Below are 13650 nucleotides of genomic sequence, written 5' to 3' on the forward strand. Positions count from 1 at the left end.
TTGACTTTTTGTTTGTTTCTTATCTTTTTCTAAACCACCTAACTACTTTTCCCTCTCTAATTTTCGAAAATATCTCACCTCTTTTTCAAAAATTCTTTTTTCTGTTTTAAATTTAAATTTTAATCTTATCTTATCTTTAATTTTCGAAAATACTAACTTCTTTTTCAAAATTATTTTCGAAATTTTCCCCCTCTCTTCTTATTCTATTTAATTATTTATTTACTAACACTTCTCTTCACCTCCCCTATCCTTACTCTTTATACAGACTATTCATTCTTCTTCACTCTTCTCCCCTTTCTTTTTCTACTAACATAAAGGAATCTCTATACTGTGACATAGAGGATTCCTCTTCTTTTCTTGTTTTCTTCTCTTTCATATGAGCAGGAGCAAGGAAAAAGGTACTCTTGTTGAAATTGATCCTGAACCTGAAAGGACCCTGAAAAGGAAACTAAGAGAAGCTAGATTATAACAATCTAAAGGTAACCTTTCAGAAACATTAGAACAAGAGAAAGAGATGGCAGCCGAACCCAACAACAATAATGCAAGGAGAATGCTTGGTGACTTCACAAAACCAACGTCCAAATTTGATGGAAGAAGCATCTCCATTCCTGCCATTGGAGCCAATAATTTTGAGCTTAAGCCTCAACTAGTTGCTTTAATGCAACAGAACTGCAAGTTTTATGGACTTCCATCTGAAGATCCTTACCAATTTTTAACTGAGTTCTTGCAAATTTGTGAGACTGTTAAGACGAATGGAGTAGATCCTGAAGTCTACAGGCTCATGCTTTTCCCTTTTGCTGTAAGAGACAGAGCTAGAATATGGTTGGACTCACAACCTAAAGATAGCCTGGACTCCTGGGATAAGCTGGTTATGGCTTTCTTGGATAAATTCTTTCCTCCTCAAAAGCTGAGCAAGCTTAGAGTGGATGTTCAGACTTTCAAATAGAAAGATGGTGAATCCCTCTATGAAGCTTGGGAAAGATACAAGCAGTTGACCAAAAGGTGTCCATCTGACATGTTTTCAGAATGGACCATATTAGATATATTCTATTATGGTCTATCTGAGTTTTCAAAAATGTCATTGGACCATTCTGCAGGTGGATCCATCCACCTAAAGAAAACACCTGCAGAAGCTCAAGAACTCATTGACATGGTTGCAAATAACCAATTTATGTACACTTCTGAGAGGAATTCCGTGAATAATGGGACACCTCAGAGGAAGGGAGTTCTTGAAATTGATGCTCTGAATGCCATATTGGCTCAGAACAAAGTGTTGACTCAGCAAGTCAACATGATCTCTCAAAGTCTGAATGGATGGCAAAATGCATCCAACAGTACTAAAGAGGCAGCTTCTGAAGAAGCTTATGATCCTGAGAACCCTGCAATAGCAGAGGTAAATTACATGGGTGAACCTTATGGAAACACCTATAACTCATCATGGAGAAATCACCCAAATTTCTCATAGAAGGATCAACAAAAGCCTCAACAAGGCTTTAATAATGGTGGAAGAAATAGGCTCAGTAATAACAAGCCTTTTCCATCACCTTCTCAGCAACAGACAGAGAATTCTGAACAAAGCACTTCCAATTTAGCCAATCTAGTCTCTAATCTGTTAAAAGTCACTTTCAGTTTCATGAGTGAAACAAGATCCTCCATCAGAAATCTAGAGGCACAAGTGGGCCAGCTGAGTAAGAAAGTCATTGAAACTCCTCCCAGTATTCTTCCAAGCAATACAGAAGAGAATCCAAAAGGAGAGCGCAAGGCCATTGATGTAATCAATATGGCCGAATGCACAAGGGAGGAGGAGGACGAAAATCCTAGTGAGGAAGACCTCCTGGGACGTCCCTCAAGCAAGAAGGAGTTTCCTATTAAGGATCCAAAGGAATCTGAGGCTCATATAGAGACCATAGAGATTCCATTAAATCTCCTTCTGCCATTCATGAGCTCTGAAGACTATTCTTCCTCTGAAGAGAATGAAGATGTGACTGGAGAGCAAGTTGCTCAATATTTAGGAGCTATCATGAAGCTGAATGCCAAGTTGTTTGGTAATAAGACTTGGAAAAGTGAACCTCCCTTGCTCATTGGGGAACTAGACACCTGGATTCAGCAAATTTTACCTCAAAAGAGACAAGATCCTGGCAAGTTCTTAATACCTTGTACCATAGGCACATTGACCTTTGAAAAAGCTCTATGTGATCTGGGGTCAGGGATAAATCTTATGCCACTCTCTGTAATGGAGAAGCTGGGGATCATTGAGGTACAACCTGCCTTATTCTCATTACAATTGGTAGACAAGTCATTAAGACAAGCTTATGAAATAGTAGAGGACGTGTTAGTAAAGGTTGAAGAGCTTTACATCCCTGCTGATTTCATAATCTTAGACACTAGGAAGGAAGAGGATGAATGCATCATCCTTGGAAGACCTTTCCTAGCTACAGCAGGAGCTGTGATAGATGTCAACAGAGGTGAATTAGTTCTTCAATTGAATGGGGACTACCTTGTGTTTAAGGCACATGGCCATCCCTCTGTGACAAAAGAGAGTAAGCATGAAGAGCTTCTCTCAGTTTAGAGTCAAGAAGAGCCCCCACAGTCAAACTCTAAGTTTGGTGTTGGGAGGCCACAACCAAACTCTAAGTTTGGTGTTAATACCCCATATCCAAACTCTAAGTTGGTGTTGGGACTATACAACATTGACCTGATCACCTTTGTGGCTCCATGAGAGCCCACTGTCAAGCTATTGACATTAAAGAAGCGCTTGTTGGGAGGCAACCCAATTTTATTTATCTAATTTTTATTTTATTTTATTTTATTTTTATTTTGTGTTTTATTAGGTACATGATCATGTGGAGTCACGAAAAAAATATAAAAATTAAAAACAGAATCAAAAACAGTAGAAGAAAAATCACACCCTGGAGGAAGGACAGACTGGCATTCAATGCCAGTAAGGAGCATCTGGCTGGCGTTCAACGCCAGAACAGAGCATGAATCTGGCGCTAAACGCCAGAAACAAGCAACATCCTGGCGTTTGAACGCCAGGAATGTGCCTTAAGAAAAGCTGGCGCTGAACGCCAGTAACAAGCATGGAACTAGCATTCAACGCCAGAAACATGCTACATATGGGCGTTAAACGCCCAAAACATGCTTCACATGGGCGTTGAACGCCCAGAACGTGCATCACCTCGGCGTTTAAACACTAGAATGGTATGCAAAGGCATTTTACATGCCTATTTGGTGCAGGGATGGAATTCCTTGACACCTCAGGATCTGTGGACCCCACAGGATCACCTCAGAATCTGTGGACCCCACAGGATTCCCACCTAACATATTCCCACCTTACCTCCTAATCCTATAACACTCTTCCCCATGTCACACTTCCCAAAAACTTCAATCTCTGAATCTCTCCTCCCAATAAACACTCTTTCCCAAAACCCTTCACCAATCACTTCAATCTCTCTTCCCCATCACCTCTTCACCACTCACATCCATCCACTCTTCCCTATAAACCCCACCTACCTTCAAAATTCAAAAACACTTTCCCACCCAAACCCACCCTAAAATGGCCGAACCTACCCTCTTCCATTTCCCTATATAAACCCCTCCATTCCACTTCATTTTCACACAACACAACCCCCTCTTCTATACCTTGGCCGAAACCCACACTCCCCCTTCTCCTCAATATTTTCTTCTTCTTCTTCTTCTCTTCTTTCTTCTTTTGCTCGAGGGCAAGCAATATTTTAAGTTTGGTGTGGTAAAAGCATAAGCTTTTTTGTTTTTCCATTACCATCAATGGCACCTAAGGCCGGAGAATCCTCTAGAAAAGGAAAAGGGAAGACAAAAGCTTCCACCTCCGAGTCATGGGAGATGGAAAGATTTATCTCCAAAAGCCATCAAGACCACTTTTATGATGTTGTGGCAAAGAAGAAGGTGATCCCTGAGGTCCCTTTCAAGCCCAAGAAAAATGAGTATCTGGAGATCCGACATGAGATCCGAAGGAGAGGTTGGGAAGTCCTAACCAACCCCATGCAACAAGTCGGAATCTTAATGGTTCAAGAATTCTATGCCAATGCATGGATCACTAGGAACCATGATCAAAGTATGAACCCGAGTCCAAAGAATTATCTCACAATGGTTCGGGGGAAATACTTAGATTTTAGTCCGGAAAATGTGAGGTTGGCGTTCCACTTGCCCATGATGCAAGGAGATGTACGCCCCTACACTAGAAGGGTTAACTTTAATCAAAGGTTGGACCAAGTCCTAATGGACATATGTGTGGAAGGAGCTCAATGGAAAAGAGACTCCAAAGGCAAGCCAGTTCAACTAAGAAGACTGGACCTCAAGCCTGTGGCTAGAGGATGGTTGGAGTTCATTCAATGCTCCATCATTCCCACTAGCAACCGATCTGAAGTTACTGTAGATCGGGCCATCATGATTCATAGCATCATGATTGGAGAGGAAGTATAAGTTCATGAAGTCATCTCCAATGAAATCTACAAAATAGCCGAAAAGCCCTCCACCATGGCAAGGCTAGCTTTTCCTCACCTTATTTGCCATCTATGTTACTCAGCTGGAGTTATCATAGAAGGAGACATCTCCATTGAAGAGGATAAGCCCATCACCAAGAAGAGGATGGAGCAAGCAAGAGAAACCCTCCACGGATCTCAAGAGATGCATGAGGAAGCTCATCATCAAGAAATCCCTGAGATGCCTTAAGGGATGCACTTTCCTCCCAACAACTATTGGGAACAACTCAACACTTCCTTAGAAGATTTGAGCCACAATGTGGAACAATTAAGGGTGGAACATCATGAGCACTCCATCATTCTCTATGAAATAAGAGAAGATCAAAGAGCAATGAGGGAGGAGCAACAAAGGCAAGGAAGGGACATAGAAGAGCTTAAGGACATTGTTGGTCCTTCAAGAAGAAGACGCCACTAAGGTGGATTCATTCCTTGTTCTTATTTCTTTCTGTTTTTCGGTTTCTATGTTATGTTTATCTATATTTTGTGTCTCTATTTCATGATCATTAGTATGTAGTAACCATGTCTTAAAGCTATGAATAAAATCCATTAATCCTTCACCCCTCTTAAATGAAAAATGTTTTAATTCAAAAGAACAAGAAGTACATGAATTTCGAATTTATCCTTGAATTTAATTTAATTATATTGATGTGGTGACAATACTTTTTGTTTTCTGAATGAATGCTTGAACAGTGCATAATTTTGATCTTGTTGTTTATAAATGTTAAAACTATTGGCTCTTGAAAGAATGATGAACAAAGAGAAACGTTATTGATGATATGAAAAAGCAATGAAATTGATTCTTGAAGCAAGAAAAAGCAGTGAAAAAAAGTAAAGGCTTGCGAAAAAAAATATATATATATATATATATATATATATAATAGAAAAAGAAAAAGCAAGCAGAAAAAGCCAATAGCCCTTAAAACCAAAAGGCATGGGTAAAAAGGATCCAAGGCTTTGAGCATCAATGGATAGGAGGGCCCAAGGAAATAAAATCCAGGCCTAAGCGGCTAAATCAAGATGTCCCTAACCATGTGCTTGTGTCATGAAGGTCCAAGTGTAAACCTTGAGACTGAGTGGTTAAAGTCGTGATCCAAAGCAAAAGAGTGTGCTTAAGAGCTCTGGACACCTCTAACTGGGGACTCTAGCAAAGCTAAGTCACAATCTGAAAAGGTTCACCCAGTCATGTGTCTGTGGCATTTATGTATCCGGTGGTAATACTGGAAAACAAAATGCTTAGGGCCACGGCCAAGACTCATAAGTAGCTGTGTTCAAGCATCAAATATACTTAACTAGGAAAGTCAATAACACTATCCGAAATTCTAAGTTCCTAGAGAAGCCAATCATTCTAAACTTCAAAGGAAAAAGAGAGATGCCAAAACTATTCAGAAGCAAAAAGCTACAAGTCCCACTCATCTAATTATAATTAATATTCATTGATATTCTGGAATTTATAGTATATTCTCTTCTTTTTATCCTAATTGAATTTTAGTTGCTTGGGGACAAGCAACAATTTAAGTTTGGTGTTGTGATGAGCGGATAATTTATACGCTTTCTGGCATTATTTTTAGGTAGTTTTTAGTAAGTTCAAGCTACTTTTAGGGATGTTTTCATTAGTTTTTATGTTAAATTCACATTTCTGGACTTTACTATGAGTTTGTGTGTTTTTCTGTGATTTCAGGTAATTTCTGGCTGAAATTGAGGGACTTGAGCAAAACTCTGAAAAAGGCTGACAAAAGGACTGCTGATGCTGTTGGAATCTGACCTCCCTGCACTCGAAATAGATTTTCAGGAGCTACAGAACTCCAAATGGCACGCTCTCAATGGCGTTGGAAAGTAGACATCCAGATCTTTCCAGAAATATATAATAATTCATACTTTATTCGGGAATTGACGACGTAAAGTGGCCCTCAACGCCAAATACATGCTGCTGTCTGGAGTTAAACGCCAGAAACACGTCATAACCCGGAGTTGAACGCCAGAAACACGCTATAACTCGGCGTTCAACTCCAAGAGAAGTCTCAGCTTGTGGATAGATCAAGCTCAGCCCAAACATACACCAAGTGGGCCCCGGAAGTGGATTTATACATCAATTGCTTACTCATGTAAACCCTAGTAGCTAGTCTAGTATAAATAGGATAAGTTACTATTGTATTAGACATCTTTGGTCTCAGTTTTGTTTTATTCTTCATCTTAAGAGGCTATTGATCACATTTAGGGGGCTGGCCATTCGGCCATGCCTGAACCTTTCACTTATGTATTTTCAACGGTGGAGTTTCTACACACCATAGATTAAGGGTGTGGAGCTCTGCTGTACCTCAAGTTTCAATACAATTACTATTATTTTCCATTCAATTCTCTTTTATTCTTATTCCAAGATATACGTTGCACAACAACTTGATGAATGTGATGATCCGTGACACTCATCATCATTCTCACCTATGAATGCGCGTGACTGACAACCACTTCCGTTCTACCTTAGGCCGGGCGCATATCTCTTAGATTCCCCAACAGAATCTTCGTGGTATAAGCTAGATAGATGGCGGCATTCATGGGAATCCGGAAAGTCTAACCTTGTCTGTGGTATTCCGAGTAGGATTCCGGGAATCCGGAAAGTCTAACCTTGTCTGTGGTATTCCGAGTAGGATTCCGGGATTGAATGACCGTGACGAGCTTCAAACTCCTGAAGGCTGGGCGTTAGTGACAGACGCAAAAGAATCAAGGGATTCTATTCCAACCTGATTGAGAACCGACAGATGATTAGCCGTGCTGTGACAGAGCATTTGGACCATTTTCACTGAGAGGATGGGATGTAGCCATCGACAAGGGTGATGCCTCCAGACGATTAGCCATGCAGTGACAGCGCATAGGACCATTTTCCCGAGAGGATGAAAAGTAGCCATTGACAACGGTGATGCCCTACATACAGCTTGCCATGGAAAGGAGTAAGAAGGATTGAATGAATGTAATAAGAAAGTAGAAATACAAGAGGAGCACAGCATCTCCATACGCTTTTCTGAAATTCCCACCATTAATTTACATAAGTATTTCTATCCCTTTTTATTTTGTTTATCTTTATTTATCCAATCTAATCACATTTGACTTTATGAATCCACTTAACTGGGATTTACAAGGTGACCATAGCTTGCTTCATACCAACAATCTCTGTGGGATCGACCCTTACTCACGTAAGGTATTACTTGGATGACCCAGTACACTTGCTGGTTAAGTTGAACGGAGTTGTGTCCACAAATAGCCAATAGCCATTAAATAAATCTCATGCAAATACAAAGAGGGTCACGATTTCGTCCACCAACTTGCGAAGAAGACCAGCGACGCATCCGCGTGACTGACGCGTACGCATGACGTGCGAGATCTGTAGAATTTACAGAAATTGCTGGTGTGGATTTTGGGCCACATTTTGACCCAGTTTTCAGTCCAGAAAACACAGATTAGAAGCTGCAGAATGGACAAATCAAGTGGTCCCCACCCATCAGCTGAAGACTTGTTAATTAATTCAAATTTAAATTCAAATCTTAATTTTTAGGAAACGATATTATTTTTAATTTTAGAGAATTAGATTTTAAAAATTTATTAGGATTATTTATAAATAGGAACTCTGTACATGGGGACGGAGAGATTATTACCAGAACTCTTATTTTTCCTCTATGAACCATGAGCAACTAATCCTTCATTGTTGAGGTTAGGAGCTCTGTCTATTTTCATGGATTGATTCGTTTGATCTTTTTTATTTAATTCATGTCTTGATTTATATTTCAATAATTGTTTTCGTTCTTTATTTTATGAATATGGATGGAACGGAAGTATGATCCATGTTCTAATTGAGTTCTTGTAAAACTTGGAAAAGCTCTTTACTTGAACAACAGCTTGAAAATATATTATACTGAATTTCTAATTGTTTGTATTTAACGGGATACGTGACATATAATCCCCTTATTTGTGGATAATTAGGATTCTTTTGGCATATAAACTAGAAGTTGATCATCACCCTCTAATTGGAATTAATTGACCAAGGAATTGGCAATTAATGAATTTTAGAGAAGACTAGGAAGGTCTAAGGAATTAGGGTCTAGGCACATATAGTTTGCCATGAAATTAAATCTTGTATGATTAAATTAATTAGTAATAAAAGTTAATTTGGAAATTAGATAACTCTGAATCCTTAACTGCTTTCTCAAATATTTTATTCCCAACTCATTGCTGCTTGCTTTCTGAAATTTTTAAAGTACTATTTAATGCTCTTTGAATATCTCAAAACCATTTTCTGCTTGCCTAACTAATCCTATCAAACGCTATTGTTGCTTGATCCATCAATCCTCGTGGGATCGACCCTTACTCACGTAAGGTATTACTTGGTCGACCCGGTGCACTTGCTGGTTAGTAGTATGGGTTACAAAATACTGCATCAACGAGCAAAGCGCCGCATGGTGTCCTCATCGGCTCCCTCGGAGCACTCTCCAAATGTCTCCTGGAACCAGCTGCAGTTTACTGTGAACTTCTGAACCTGGCTCGGACAAGGAATCACTCCAAGCAATTCCTCGAACGACACCCAAGTAGGACGTCCACCCTCGATATATATATATATATATATATATATATATGGAAATCCATAAGGCAACCTCTGACATAACGCCCATCCACTGCCAACCCCAACTGGTACGCCACGTCCTGAAGCGTGATCCTGCATTCTCCGAAGGGCATATGGAAAGTGTGCGTCTCAGGACGCCACCGCTCCACGAAGGCACTGACAAGGGGCTCATCTATCCGGAACCATCTATCGTTTAGCCTCGCTAGATGGTATAACCCCGCCATCTGCAAGTATGGCACATACCGCTCATCGAGTCGCATGCCCTGTTGCCGTATGCTCCTGATGCATCTCTGTGGCTGGGCATTACATGGACCGCATTAGTAGATCGACATAGAAAACCAGTAACAAAAATAAGTAATAACAGAAACCACTTATCGAAACCAATAACACAATATACATATGAAACCAATATAACAAACCGCTTACAAAGGCACATAGTAAACCACTAATAAAAACTACTAAACTGAACCGTCAACAAAACCACATGCTTAAACCGCTAACATAAACCGGAAGCTAATCCACTTACGAAAACCACATGCAAATCCACTATCATAAACCGCACATAAAACCACATGATAAACCTCTTCCAATACCACCTAAAGTAATCCTCCAACATAAACCATCAACAAAACAACTATAAAAAAATCACTAATATAAACCGCTAACTAAAACCACATACAAAACCTCTAAAATAAACCACTTGTAATATCACTACGATAAACCACTAACATAAACCGTCACTAAAACCACATGCAAAATCACTAACTCAGATAAACTGATCGCAAAGAAGTGTTCTATCCACTAACCTCGTCGTTGATCTCCCCGGCTATATGAGCGACTCCGTCCAACCGATACAGCCTTGCCGGATCGTCCCTCATCGGCAGAGTTTTCTGTTCGAGTCTTTGTCGGATGGAATCTGTGTCGTTTTCTTTGGGATTTGGTTGGGGTATGGAAATAGAGAAGTTGTTCGAATGAGGGTGATTCGAACTCCTTATATAGCCGAAAACTTAGTAATTCGAACCAGCCTGGTTCGAATTACTATTTGATGCAATTTGAGAGTAATTCGAACCAACTCGGTTCGAATTACTAGGGGAGTAGATCACATGTGTAATTCGAACCAACCTAGTTCGAATTATATTAGTTGTAGTTCGAACCAAATAGGATCGAATTATATGTTTTTGTAGTTCGAACCAAACTAGTTCGAATTACATAGTAATGTGCTTTGACTGATTCGTGAAGCCATTTTCAGTATAGCTGATTCATGTAATTTTTTTGCTCTCTTGGCTTATTTCTGTTTTTTGCCCTAATATTGGACACTAGTAAAAAAAATTATTACGTTAATAGTTCATAAATTAAAACTCACAAAATAAAGTATAAAAAAAAACTCCCCAACAAAGTGTCTACTACTATAATAATAATAATAATAATAATAATAATAATAATAATAATAATAATAATAATAATAATAATCCTTTATTTTATATATATTATTTCAACAAAGCATTAATTTCAGTCAAAACATATAACAATTATTTAAAGAGCATATTTTAGGATTCATTATATTTATTTATATTATAGACAAATTTGAATGTAATTTTAAAAAGATTAATATATTATTTTTTTAAAATTTTAAAATGACTAAAATTAGATTGTGAATAATCTATAAGTTCATTTTTTTTTCAATTACTATATGTTTATTTGTCTTTAATTACTATATTAATCTAACGGTGATATTATATAGCAAAGACATTTCGGTAATTAAGTTTAATTAAATTGGTTTAATAGGTTAGCTACGTTTAATTTTGAAAATAGGAAAAGATAAGATATTGAGAAGAAGACACAAAAGATAGAGACATAAAAATTAATATTATTATATTTTATTTAGTGATAAACTAGGATAATTTATAAAAGTCTAAATTATTCTCATTTTTTTATTTAAAAAATTTGGGAAGAAAAATATAATAAAAAATATAATTATGAAAAATTAACAAGAATAATAAAAAAATAAAAAATAAGTTGTTTCTCTTGTTAGTGTCTTTGTGTCTTCCTGTTAGAATAGACACAAAATACACTAATTTAGTATCTCTAGACACAATGTTTCTATCCATATCTTATCTGCCAAATATAATTTTGTGTCTTTGTGTCCCTATCTCAGTGTGATGTGCCTGTAAACAAACACAATCTTAAAAATTGATAAAAAAAATTAGTTGAAGAAGAAAAAAGTGAAAAACAAAAAGCATAAGAAGAAAAAGAAACTTAATTAAACTTTATTACAAAAATAATTTATTCACGTGATATTTTTTATAAAATAAAAAAAGGTTTAATTTTTTATTTTTGAATATATTAAACATTTAAATGCTAGACTATATTTACTTAATTATTATAATTGTATGAACTATATTTTTATTATTTGTATTACTCATGACATATGTAGTTACTAAAATTTATGTGTTCATCTACTTGTGACTTATCAATATATATAAACTACACTGTTTATAAATAAAGATTTTAAATTTGATATTTACTTTTGTTAATAATTTTGTCAAAAGATTTAAATTAATTATATATTTTTTTTGCTAATAAAATAAAGCAAAGTAAATAATTACTAATTTACTTTTTTTTGTCAACATAAAAATAATTTAATTTTTATTTGCTGTCAGTACAAAAGCGATTTTATACATACATTTAGATATATAACGTCATATCAACAAAAATAACTTAATTTTACTTTGACTACATGAATGATCTTTTGAAACAAACAACGAATATAATTAGACTAATGTATAAAATATTTTATACTATTAATACATCAAAAATAAATTCTATAAAAAGATAAAGGCATAAAAAATTATTGTTTACTTAAATTTGATATGTATAATATTTTTTATAAATTGATTTTACTAAATTCATGTTTATCACAAACAATTCCATATTTTATTTTATTTATTAAATTCAAGATTTTAAAATTTAAATCCATCTACTCTATTACCATGTTAAAAATAGATCCCACATTTTTGTACACCTTAAAATTATTTGTTGTAATTTATTTTTACCTCCTATTATATTATATTAATTTTTTTGACATAGACAAATCCATGATTTAATATGTATCTATCATTTTAGAAGATTTAGAGGTAAGCGGTTAGAGATTATGGTTGAGGAGTTATAATTTAGGATTAAGAATATAAAATTTATGGTGTAGAATTTTGAATTCATGGTTTAGAATTTAGAGTCTAGGATTTAGAGTACTAGAAATGATAGTTTAAGATTTTAGAATTTATAATTCAAAATTTAAACGTTTATGATTTATGTATTTAAAAAAGATTTATACGAATATACATTTTATGTTGATCAATTCGAACAAATTTTTTCTTTTATATTTTTGTAACATAGAGTAAATGCAAGGATAATATATATATATATATATATATATATATATATATATATATAAAATATATGCATTTAAAATATATTAGTGAATAAAATATATAAAATATAATCGTTTTAGAGAATTTACTTAATATGTTATAATTTTATTGTTATGAGAAAAATAAATAAATTTTAAATAATTTACTTTCATATATGTATTATAATATATAAAGATTTTCTTAACATCTAATTAGATGTTAATGTTATTGTAAATATTAAAATATTTTTATATTATAATTAATATTTAAGATTTAAGGTTTATAGCTAATAAATTAGGATTTATGGTTGAATATCACGTTTAGGGATTAGAGTTTGAGATTTTATGTCTTATAGTTTTAGAGTTTGGGATTTAGAGTTTAGGATTTATGGTGCAAGAGTTAAAGAATTAGAAATGATTGTTTAGGGTTTAGAGTTTGGAGTTTAGGATTTAAGATTTAGAATTTAGAGTATTAAAAATAATAGTTTATGTTTATAATTTAAGGTTTAGGGGTCTAGATTTTAGATTCTAGGATTTAGCATTTAAGTTTTAGAATTTAGAATTTAAGATTTAAAGTTTAAAAAAATTCCTTTTTATATTTTTGTAAGATTGAGTTAATGCAAGAATAATAAATAATCAATATATATGTTTTTATCCAAGATGCTGAAATATATTATTTAAAAATAACTATGCTACTAAAAAATTTTGTACGAGAACATTTTTTATTATATTTTTCATAAGCTATGTTTTATAACTTTTAAGAAAATTAATAATTTATATACTTGTTATGTAGCAAAAAAATATTAAAATCTTTTTTATTTGATAAACCAAATTTTTTGTTGCAAAAATAAATGAATGTAATCCATTTAAATTAAATTATTTTTGGAAATAGTTAAAAACGTATAATAATAATAATAATAATAATAATAATTAGTTATTGTAAATGTAGAATTTTATTTTTAGTGAAATTTTTGTAGTTAAATAATTTTATTTTATGAAAGTATTATTCATGGTCAGTTTGTTTTTAAAATTATTTGGTTAAAAAGACCACATTATGCTTTTCCCATGGTAGAACCAGCCATACAACATAACAACTTTAACCAAAACGATTCTAGAAA

General features: G+C 34.8%; 1 non-coding gene across 1 annotated transcript; it reads right to left on the reverse strand.

Annotated features, from left to right (window-relative positions):
* Positions 1–913: 913 nt before the first annotated feature.
* Positions 914–1017, reverse strand: LOC130983587 (small nucleolar RNA R71). The gene has a single exon (XR_009087570.1). It is a non-coding gene; the product is annotated as a small nucleolar RNA R71 (small nucleolar RNA).
* Between the last annotated feature and the right edge of the window lie 12633 nt (positions 1018–13650).

This window comes from Arachis stenosperma, chromosome 5, assembly GCF_014773155.1.
Source record: "Arachis stenosperma cultivar V10309 chromosome 5, arast.V10309.gnm1.PFL2, whole genome shotgun sequence".
NCBI lineage: Eukaryota > Viridiplantae > Streptophyta > Magnoliopsida > Fabales > Fabaceae > Arachis > Arachis stenosperma.